Genomic DNA, 11,822 nt, shown 5'->3' with positions numbered 1-11,822 from the left:
TGAAGGAGATTTTTAACCGATTTCTAGTGCAGAATGCAATCTTTCCCCCTGTAGCTCTACTTCCTTTATGGCTTCCTCCTTTAAAAATTCTGAAGACTGGCTTTTTAATACTCAGTTCCCGGGCTGGCTCGTGGCTCAGTCAGTTAAGCGTCTGACTCTTGGTTTCAGCTGAGGTCGCGATCTCGCAGTTGGTAAGCCTGCTTGGGATTCTCTCCCCGTCTCTCTCTGCCCCTCCCCTGCTTGTGCGCTCTCCCTCTCTCAAAATAAGTAAATAAACTTAGAAAAGAAAAAAAAGACTCAGTTCCAGAATGTAACTACACTTGCCCCTTGAACAATGCAGGGGTGAGATGCCAACCCCCTGTGCAGTCAAAAATCATGTATAACTTTTATGTCCCCAAAACTCGACTGCTAATAGCCTGTGGTTGACTGAGAAACCTTACTCATAACATAAACAGTTAACACATATGTTGTATGTTCATTGTATTATAGACTGTATTCTTACAATAAAATAAGCTAGAGACAGGAAAATGTCATTAAAAAAAATCATGAAGAAGAGGCTCCTGGGTGGCTCAATGGGTTAAGCGTCCGACCTCAGCTCAGGTCATGATCTCGTGGTTTGTGAGTTCGAACCCCACATTGGGCTCTGGGCTGACAGCTCAGAGCCTGGAGCCTGCTTCAGATTCTGTGTCTCCCTCTCTCTCTACCCCTCCTCTGCTTGTGCTCTCTCTCTCTCTCTCTCAAAAATAAATAAACATTAAAACAATTTTTTAAAGTAGAAAAAAAATCATGAAGAACAGAAAATACATTTATAATGTCTGTAAAAAAATTTATAGTACTGTATAAATTTTATAGTACTATAAAAAAACCCCACATGTAGGTAGGCCCGTGCAGTTCAAATCCGTGTTGTTGAAGGGTCTACTGCAGATAGCTTTAAGTACACAAAATAGACATGTAGTGATAAGTTGTATTGGTAAAAATGAAGAAAAGGGTTTTCTATATATGAGGTCATGGCATCCACAGAGACCATTTTACTTGTTCCTTTCTGGTTTGGATGCCCGTTATTTCTTTTTCTTGCCTAATTGCTCTGGCTAGCACTTCTGGTACTCCGTTGAAATGAAGTGGTAAGAGTGAGCATCCTTGTCATGATCTCGATCTTAGAAGCTTTCAACCTTTCACTATTGAATGGGATGTTATCCCTGGGATTGTAATTTACAGCCTTCATTATGTTGAGGTATATTCCCTCTATTCCTAATGTGTTGAGAGTTTTAAGTTTATTTATTCATTTTCAGAGAAGGGGGGTGGGGAAGGGGCAAAGAAAGAGGGAGGGAGAGAATCCCAAGCAGGCTCTGCACTGTCAATGCAGAGCCCTATGCAGGGCTCGAACCCATGAACTGTGAGATCATGACCTGTGCCAAAATCAAGAGTTGGACACTTGGGGTGCATTGGGTGGCTCAGTCGGTTAAGCGTCAGACTTCGGCTCAGGTCATGATCTCGCGGTTCATGAGTTCAAGCCCCACATCGGGCTCTGTGCTGAACAGCTCCGAGCCTGGAGCCTGCTTTGGATTCTGTGTCTCCCTCTCTCTCTGGCCCTCCCCCACTTGCAATCTGTCTGTCTGTCTCTCTCAAAAAATGAATAAAACGTAGAAAAAAAAAGACATTTAACGAGTCGAGCCACCCAGGTGCCCAGAGAGTTGTTGTTTTTTTTTAAACCATGAAAGAGTGTTGAATTTTGTCCAATGCTTTTTCTGTTATCTGTTGAGATGATCATATAATTTTATCCCCCTCTGTTTTTTTGTTTGGTGATGGTCACACAGCAGCATGCATGTACCTAATGTCACTGAACTGTACACTTTTAAACAGATAAGGTGGCAAATTTTATGTTATTTGTATTTTACCACCATAAAAAAATTGGGGAAAAAAAACCTTTATTTTAAAAATAGGCCTATCTTTAACTGAACAAAATTTAGACTATAACAGCAGTATGAGATTCATTCTTCAAATAAACAATGAATCAAATGATGGTTTTTTTTTTTTGGTGGGGGAGGAGGGTGATAGATTAGAATTTTTCCTACAAAATTATTTCACGTCTAGCTTTTATAACCTAAGTCATAAACTTAATTTTTGGAAAATTATTCTAGGGTGCTGACGAGGTCTCCAGAGACCTCTCTTACTCCTTTGATCTCTGTATCATACTTTTTTGAAGGCTCATCATGCCATCATCCTTGTGGATGATAGTTTATTCAAAAGTTAACTAGTCAGGGTGCCTGGGCGGCTCATTCAGTTGAGTCTCTGACTTTGGCTCCGGTCATGATCTCAAGATTCATGAGTTCGAGCCCCACATTGGGCTCCATGCTGACAGCAAGGAGCCTGCTTGGAATTCTCTCTCTCTCCTTTCTCTCTCTCTTTGCCCCTTCCCACTCATACTGTCTCTCTCTCGCTCTCAAAATAAATAAATAAACTTAAAAAAAAGTTAACTGGTCTGTCTCTGTCAGATCCCAGTTGGTCAAGGGATTTGAGTGGGATTCCATCACTTTCCCCACCCCTCCCCCCCCACTTCACTTTTAAAGACTTTTTGTAACCAAGCATCTTTTGTAAGATCTGCAATTTCACCTTGCATCAGAGGGTCACAGAGAGGCTGGCCTATAAGGAAGTTTCTGTGATGAGAGAGGATTCACACTAGTGGTAAACAGGGACATATGTGCTGGTGGGGACTACTGCATTAAGGGTCAGTTTAATATTTTTGTGACAACAGCTTTTATTTCCCCATGCAATCTGGTAATTGCAAGACTCAGATAATGAACCCTGATAATGAGGACTCCTGCAGCCAAGAACCTGGTGGTTTCGTAAATGTTTGCTGCTATTATAGCAAACAAACAAAGTTTGTGATAACCTGCAAATACTACAAATTTCTCTATTAAGTTAAGCTGCGACATGAGTCCTTGTCTTTTTTAATGTTTATTTCTTTTTGAGCGAGAGCTCGAGAGGAGGGAAGGGACAGAGAGAGAGGGAGACACAGAATCGGAAGCAGGCTCCAGGCTCTGAGCCGTCAGCCCAGAGCCCGACGCGGGGCTCGAACTCACGGACCGCGAGATCATGACCTGAGCCGAAGTAGGACGCTCAACCGACTGAGCCACCCAGGCGCCCCCTTTTTTCTTCAGTGCTAATTCTTTCTGGGTCCACTGGCACTTCCTCCTTGTCACCTCTGCCCCCGGATTCAAACAAGCCATGCACAACCGCCTCAATAATTGCCGAGGCTCCTCGAACCCATTCATGCTGGCAATGCTCTACTGCTCACATCTTACCCGCGCACGGCAGCCAGAATGGCCGCTTCACTCCACCTGAACGCCTTTACTGGTGTCCCATTGCCTTTTGGAAGTCAGGCAAACCCTTCATCATCCTAGAAGGCCCTGCCTAATCATGTCCCTCAGCAGTGTATTTGGCCTCCTCTTAGCTCTCCCGATGTCCAGTCTTCCTTTCTCATCTGAGGGCCTCCTCACTTGCTGCTTCCTCTGCCCAGAATGTTCTCTCACCTGTTCCTCAGAACGAAAAACCCCTTGGTCCTCCAGATTCCCTCTCCTGCCCTACCTTGAGAGCCCCTCCCCCCCCCATTGTCACTGCCTCCACTGTCTTCATTGTATGTCATTTCGCAGATGGCCTGTCAGTGTCTCTTGTCTTTCCACCACGCTGTGAATCCTCTTGGTCTGGTTTACTTGGCATTACACACTGTTGACAGATCAACAAATGTGTCGAGGAAAGGAACTGCCTGTATCTTCCCTACACGGAATTCTGCCACAAATACATTTCCCGTGAAAATAAGAGGAAAGAGCCACAGAAAATTAAGACGACATTTCGCAAATGTGTTCTAAGGGTGTCTCAGTCTCCGTCTCAGTCTCTTGGCTCCGGAAACCACACTGCATGGCATCTTGCAAGACGGAAACGGCTCTTTTCAGAATCATCCCTTTAAGTCCTCCGCGAGAGGACCTCCACATTGTCTTGATACCTGTGTCCCTGTTGAACCACCATTCCTACCGGAGGTTCTCTTAGAAATCTCTGTGTGTGTGTGTGTGTGTGTGTGTGTGTGTGTGTGTGTGTGTAAGTATGCATATCTACCCTTTTTTGTCCTTCATTTTGTTACTGTGGCGCATCACATCTTTTACTCGTGTATGTTGAACCACCTCTGCAGTGCAAAAATAAATCCCATCTGGGGCGCCTTGCTGGCTCAGCTGAAAGACCACGCAACTCTTGATCTTGGGGTCATGGGTTCGAGTCCTGCGTGGGGTGTAGAGATTACTTAAAACCTAAAAAAAAAAAAATCCTATTTGGTCATAGTGTGTGATTCTTTTTATGTGTGTGTTTTTTTTTTAAGTTTATTTATTTATTTAGAGAGAGTGTGTGAGTGGGGAGGGGCAGAGAGAGAGAGAGAGAATCCCAAACAGGTCCTGTGCCGTCAGCACAGAGCGAGATGTATGGCTGGAACTCACCAACCGTGAGACTGTGACATGACCCACGATCAAGAGTCAGAGGCTCAATTGACTGAACCACCCGGGTGCCCGCTTTTTATGTGTTGTTGAATTCAACTTGCTGATGTTTTGTTGAGGATTTTTGCATCTGTTTCATCAGGGATATTGATCTGTAATTTTCTGTTAGTGTCCTTGTCTGGTTTTGGTATCAGGGCAACACTGGCCTTGTAAAATGAGTTCGGAAATAATTCCCTCTCCTTCAGATTTTTGGAAGAATTTGAGAGGGATGGGTGTTAATTCTTCTTTCAATGTTTGCTAGGATTCACCAGTGAAACCATCAGGTCATTATTGGTCTCTTCATCATTTCTCTTTCTTCACGATTAAGTCTTGGTAGGTTGTATGTTTCTAGGAATTTATTAATTTCTTTTAGGTTACTCAAATTGTTGGCATATACTTGTTCATAGTAGTCTTTTAAGAACCACAGTGTTTTCCTGGTGTCACTCGCAATGCCTCTTCATTCATTTATACTTCTGCTTATTTGAGTCCTCTTTTTTTTTTCTTGATTGTTCAGCTAAAGGTTTGTCCGTTGTGTCTGTCTGTTTTCCGAAAAACCAACTCTTAGTTTCATTGATTTTTTTTTGTATTGTCTTTCTAGTCTCCATTTCACTCATTTCTGTACTGATCTTTGTTATTTTCTTCCTTCTGCCAACTTCGAGCTTAGTTTGTTCATCTTCTTCTTGTTCCTTATGGTGTAAAGTTAGGTTGTTTACTTGAGATCCTATTTTCTTAATGTTGGCTTTTATCACATTCCCTCTTAGAACGGCTTTTGCTGCCATCTCATAGGTGTTGGTATATTGTGTCTCCATTTCTGTCTGTCTCAAGATATTTACATTCCCCCCCCCACTTTTCCTGAGATATAATTGACGTACATCACTGTAGAAGCTTAAGGTGTACAGCATAATGATTTGACTTACATAAATTGTCAAATAGTTACTGCACTGAGTTTAGTTAACATGAGTGAAAGCGGGGCACTTGGGTGGCTCAGTCGGTTAAGGATCTGACTCTTGATTTCAGCTCAGGTCAGGATCTCACGGTTCCTGATTTCGAGCCTGGAGTCGGACTGTGTGCCGACAGCACAGAGCCTGCTTGGGATTCTCTCTCTCCCTCTGTCTCTGCCCCTCGCCCACTTGTACTCTGTCTCTAAAAATAAATAAATAAAACTTAACAACAACAACAACAAAAAAGAAATACTCTTTTCAGCATTTCTTGAAGGCAGATCTACTGGTGATCAACTCCCTCAGCTTTTGTTTGTCTAGGAAAAAGTCTTTATCTCGCTCTTTTCTGAGGGACACCTGTGCTGGGTAAAGTACTCTTGTTTGGCAGATTGTTTTCCCCCCAGAACGTAGAATATGTCATCTCATTCTCTTGTGGCTTGGAAAGTTTAAACTGAAAAATCCACCATAAACTTAGGCAATTTCCCTTATTTGTGAGGAGTTTTTTTCCCTTGCTGCTTTTAAAATTCTCTTGATCTTTTTTTTTTTTAATTTTTTTTCAACGTTTATTTTATTTTTGGGACAGAGAGAGACAGAGCATGAACGGGGGAGGGGCAGAGAGAGAGGGAGAAACAGAATCTGAAACAGGCTCCAGGCTCTGAGGGGTCAGCACAGAGCCCGACGTGGGGCTCGAACTCATGGACCGTGAGATCATGACCTGAGCCGAAGTCGGATGCTTTAACTGCCTGAGCCACCCAGGTGCCCCGGGAGCAAACATTTTATTTATTTATTTATTTTTTTTTTCAACGTGTTTTTTTTTTTTTTTTTGGGACAGAGAGAGACAGCATGAACGGGGGAGGGGCAGAGAGAGAGGGAGACACAGAATCGGAAACAGGCTCCAGGCTCTGAGCCATCAGCCCAGAGCCCGACGCGGGGCTCGAACTCACGGACGGCGAGGTCGTGACCTGGCTGAAGTCGGACGCTTAACCGACTGCGCCACCCAGGCGCCCCTCTTGATCTTTGATTTTAGGCAGTTTTATTATAATGTATCTTGGAGAACATTTCTTTGGGTTGAAATTTTGGGGGGTGGGTTAGGAGCTTCATGAACCTGGATGCTTGAATCCCTCCCCAGATTTGGGAAATTCTCAGCCATTATTTTGTTAAATAAGCTTTTTGCTCTTTTCTCCCTCTCTGTTACTCCAATGATGCATTTTTTTTGTTTTGTTTTGCTGGCATCCCGTTGTTCACAGGTTAGGCTTTTAAGGTTTGTTTGTTTTTTTTCTAATTTTTAATTTTATTTTAAATCAATCTCTACCCCCAATGTGGGGCTTGAACTCATGACCCCAAGATGAAGAGTTGCATGCTCCTCAAACTAAGCCAGCCAGGTGCCCCTCACAGTTTAGGTTTTTAAAACTTTTTGGGGGGCATCTGGGTGGCTCGGTCAGTTAAGTGTCTGACTCTTGGTTTCAGCTTAGGTCATGATCCCCCAGTTCATGGGTTTGAGCCCACATCGGGCTCTGTGCTGACAGTGTGGAGCCTGCTTGGGATTCTCTCTCTCCCCTCTCTCTGCCCAACACCCACGTGTGCTTTCTCTCTCTCAAGTAAATAAACCTAAAAAAAACTTTTTAACTCTTTTTCTTTCTTTTTTCTTCTTTCTCCTCTGATTAGATCATTTTGACTGACTTGTCTACCACTTTACAGAGTCTTTCCTCTGCTTGATCATGTCTGCCACTGATGCTCTCTATTTCATTTTTTTCACTTCATTCATTCACTTCTTCAGCTCTGGAATTTCTGTTTGGCTCTTATGATTCCTATTTCTCTGGCAGACTTTTCACTTTGATAGTGTATTGTTTCCCTGAGTTCATTGAATTGTCTTTCTGTGTTTTCTTGTAGCTCATGGAGCTTCTTTAAAACAACCATTTCGGGGCACCTGGTTGGCTCAGTCAGTTGGGTGTCTGACTTCGGCTCAGGTCATGATCTCACAGTCTGTGAGTTCAAGCCCCTTGTCGGGCTCTGTGCTGACAGCTCAGAGCCTGGAGCCTGCTTTGGATTCTGTGCCTCCCTGTCTCTGCCCCTTCCCTGCTCATGCTCTGTCTCTGTCTCTGAAAGATGAATAAATGTTAAAAAAATTAAAAAAAAAAAAGCCCAACCATTTCGAATTCTTTGGGAGGTAAATAGCAGGTTTCCATTTCTTTGTGGTCAGTTACTAGTTACTAGAAAGTCATTGTGTTCCACTTGCAGTGTCCTGTTTCCTTGACTTTCCATGTCTCTTGAATCCTGGCATTGCTGTCTTTGCATTGGAAGAAGCAGTCACCTCTTCCAGTCTTACTGACTGGCTTTGGGAAATACCTTCCATCGATCCTGTTAGGGATTCTGAGGCTTTCTTAGACCTTTTCTTTTTTATGTTTTTAAAATGTTATTTTAAGTTCATTTATTTTTGAGAGAGAGACAGAGTGCAAGTGGGGGAGGGGCAGAGAGAGAGGGAGACACAGAATCCGAAGCAGGCTCCAGGCTCTGAGCTGTCGGCACAGAGCCTGACACGGGGCTTGAACCCACGAGCCGTGAGATCATGACCTGAGCCAAAGTCAGACGCTTAACCAACTGAGCCACCCAGGTGCCCCTAGACCTTTTCAATGGATACTCCTGCTCCACACTACTTGTTCCTGCTTTGGGTGAAATTATTTTTTTTTTAATTTTTTTCAATGTTTGTTTTTGAGAGAGAGCGAGCGAGCAAGCAGGGGGAGGGGCAGAGAGAGAGAGAGAGAGAGAGAGAGAAAGGGAGACACAGAATCCAGCACTATGTTAAATAACAACGGTGAGAGTGGGCATCCCTGTCGTGTTCCTGATCTCAGGGAAAAAGCTCTCAGTTTTTCCCCGTTGAGGATGATGTTAGCTGTGGGCTTTTCATAAATGGCTTTTATGATCTTTAAGTATGTTCCTTCTATCCCGACTTTCTCAAGGGTTTTTATTAAGAAAGGGTGCTGGATTTTATCAAAGGCCTTTTCTGCATCGATTGACAGGATCATATGGTTCTTCTCTTTTTTTTTGTTAATGTGATGTATCACGTTGATTGATTTGCGAATGTTGAACCAGCCCTGCATCCCAGGAATGAATCCCACTTGATCATGGTGAATAATTCTTTTTATATGCTGTTGAATTCGATTTGCTAGTATCTTATTGAGAATTTTGGCATCCATATTCATCAGGGATATTGGCCTGTAGTTCTCTTTTTTTACTGGGTCTCTGTCTGGTTTAGGAATCAAAGTAATACTGGCTTCATAGAATGAGTCTGGAAGTTTTCCTTCCCTTTCTATTTCTTGGAATAGCTTGAGAAGGATAGGTATTATCTCTGCTTTAAACGTCTGGTAGAACTCCCCTGGGAAGCCATCTGGTCCTGGACTCTTATTTGTTGGGAGATTTTTGATAACCGATTCAATTTCTTCGCTGGTTATGGGTCTGTTCAAGCTTTCTATTTCCTCCTGATTGAGTTTTGGAAGAGTGTGGGTGTTCAGGAATTTGTCCATTTCTTCCAGGTTGTCCAATTTGTTGGCATATAATTTTTCATAGTATTCCCTGATAATTGTTTGTATCTCTGAGGGATTGGTTGTAATAATTCCATTTTCATTCATGATTTTATCTATTTGGGTCATCTCCCTTTTCTTTTTGAGAAGCCTGGCTAGAGGTTTGTCAATTTTGTTTATTTTTTCAAAAAACCAACTCTTGGTTTCGTTGATCTGCTCTACAGTTTTTTTAGATTCTATATTGTTTATTTCTGCTCTGATCTTTATTATTTCTCTTCTTCTGCTGGGTTTAGGCTGCCTTTGCTGTTCTGCTTCTATTTCCTTTAGGTGTGCTGTTAGATTTTGTATTTGGGATTTTTCTTGTTTCTTGAGATAGGCCTGGATTGCGATGTATTTTCCTCTCAGGACTGCCTTCGCTGCGTCCCAAAGCGTTTGGATTGTTGTATTTTCATTTTCGTTTGTTTCCATATATTTTTTGATTTCTTCTCTAATTGCCTGGTTGACCCACTCATTCGTGAGTAGGGTGTTCTTTAACCTCCATGCTTTTGGAGGTTTTCCAGACTTTTTCCTGTGGTTGACTTCAAGCTTCATAGCATTGTGGTCTGAAAGTATGCATGGTATAATTTCAATTCTTGTAAACTTATGAAGGGCTGATTTGTGACCCAGTATATGATCTATCTTGGAGAATGTTCCATGTGCACTCGAGAAGAAAGTATATTCTGTTGCTTTGGGATGCAGAGTTCTAAATATATCTGTCAAGTCCATCTGATCCAGTGTCTCATTCAGGGCCCTTGTTTCTTTATTGACCGTGTGTCTAGATGATCTATCCATTTCTGTAAGTGGGGTGTTAAAGTCCCCAGCAATTACCACATTCTTATCAATAAGGTTGCTTATGTTTATGAGTAATTGTTTTATATATTTGGGGGCTCCGGTATTCGGCGCATAGACATTTATAATTGTTAGCTCTTCCTGATGGATAGACCCTGTAACTATTATATAATGTCCTTCTTCATCTCTTGTTACAGCCTTTAATTTAAAGTCTAGTTTGTCTGATATAAGTATGGCTACTCCAGCTTTCTTCTGGCTTCCAGTAGCATGATAAATAGTTCTCCATCCCCTCACTCTCAATCTAAAGGTGTCCTCAGGTCTAAAATGAGTCTCTTGTAGACAGCAAATAGATGGGTCTTGTTTTTTTATCCATTCTGATACCCTATGTCTTTTGGTTGGCGCATTTAATCCATTTACATTCAGTGTTATTATAGAAAGATACGGGTTTAGAGTCATTGTGATGTCTGTATGTTTTATGCTTGTAGTGATGTCTCTGGTACTTTGTCTCACAGGGTCCCCCTTAGGATCTCTTGTAGGGCTGGTTTAGTGGTGACAAATTCCTTCAGTTTTTGTTTGTTTGGGAAGACCTTTATCTCTCCTTCTATTCTAAATGACAGACTTGCTGGATAAAGGATTCTTGGCTGCATATTTTTGCTGTCTAGCACCCTGAAAATCTCGTGCCAATTCTTTCTGGCCTGCCAAGTTTCAAAAGAGAGATCAGTCACGAGTCTTATAGGTCTCCCTTTATATGTGAGGGCACGTTTACCCCTTGCTGCTTTCAGAATTTTCTCTTTATCCTTGTATTTTGCCAGTTTCACTATGATATGTCGTGCAGAAGATCGATTCAAGTTACGTCTGAAGGGAGTTCTCTGTGCCTCTTGGATTTCAATGCCTTTTTCCTTCCCCAGTTCAGGGAAGTTCTCAGCTATGATTTCTTCAAGTACCCCTTCAGCACCTTTCCCTCTCTCTTCCTCCTCTGGGATACCAATTATGCGTAAATTATTTCTTTTTAGTGTATCACTTAGTTCTCTAATTTTCCCCTCATACTCCTGGATTTTTTTATCTCTCTTTTTCTCAGCTTCCTCTTTTTCCATAACTTTATCTTCTAGTTCACCTATTCTCTCCTCTGCCTCTTCCATCCGAGCTGTGGTGGTTTGCATTTTGTTTTCCATTTCCTTTAAAGCGTTTTTCAGCTCCTCGTGCCTGTTCATTAGTCCCCTGATGTCTGTAGCAAGAGATTCTCTGCTGTCCTGTATGCTGTTTTCCAGCCCAGCGATTAATTTTATGACTATTATTCTAAATTCACTTTCTGTTATATTATTTAAATCCTTTTTGATCAGCTCATTAGCTGTTGTTATTTCCTGGAGATTCTTCTGGGGGGAATTCTTCCGCTTGGTCATTTTGGATAGTCCCTGGTGTGGTGAGGGCCTGCAGGGCACTTCCCCTGTGCTGTGGTGTATAACTGGAGTTGGTGGGCGGGGCCGCAGTCCGACCTGATGTCTGCCCCCAGCCCACCGCTGGGGCCACAGTCAGACTGGTGTGTGCCTTCTCTTCCCCTCTCCTAGGGGCGGGATTCACTGTGGGGTGGCGTGGCCCGTCTGGGCTACTTGCACACTGCCAGGCTTGTGATGCTGGGGATCTGGCGTATTAGCTGGGGTGGGAAGGCAAGGTGCACGGCGGCAGGGGGGGCAGGCTTAGCTCGCTTCTCCTTAGGTGATCCACTTCAGGAGGGGCCCTGTGCAGCCGGAGGGAGTCAGATCGCTGCCGGAGGTTTGGCTCCGCAGAAGCACAGAGTTGGGTGTTCGCGCGGAGCGAGCAATTTCCCTGGCCGGAGCCGGTTCCCTTTGGGATTTTGGCTGGGGGATGGGCGGGGGAGATGGCGCTGGCTAGCGCCTTTGTTCCCCGCCAAACTGAGCTCTGTCGTCCGGGGGCTCCGCAGCTCACCCTCCCTTTGTCCTCCAGCCTTCCCGCTTTCTGAGCAGAGCTGTTAACTTATGACCTCCCAGACGCTAAGTCGCGCT

Source organism: Lynx rufus, unplaced genomic scaffold (assembly GCF_022079265.1).
Source record: "Lynx rufus isolate CCGP_SWC_20201006 ecotype Redwood Valley unplaced genomic scaffold, mLynRuf1.p SCAF_16, whole genome shotgun sequence".
Classification (NCBI taxonomy): domain Eukaryota; kingdom Metazoa; phylum Chordata; class Mammalia; order Carnivora; family Felidae; genus Lynx; species Lynx rufus.
Note: the sequence above shows the minus strand (reverse complement) of the source record.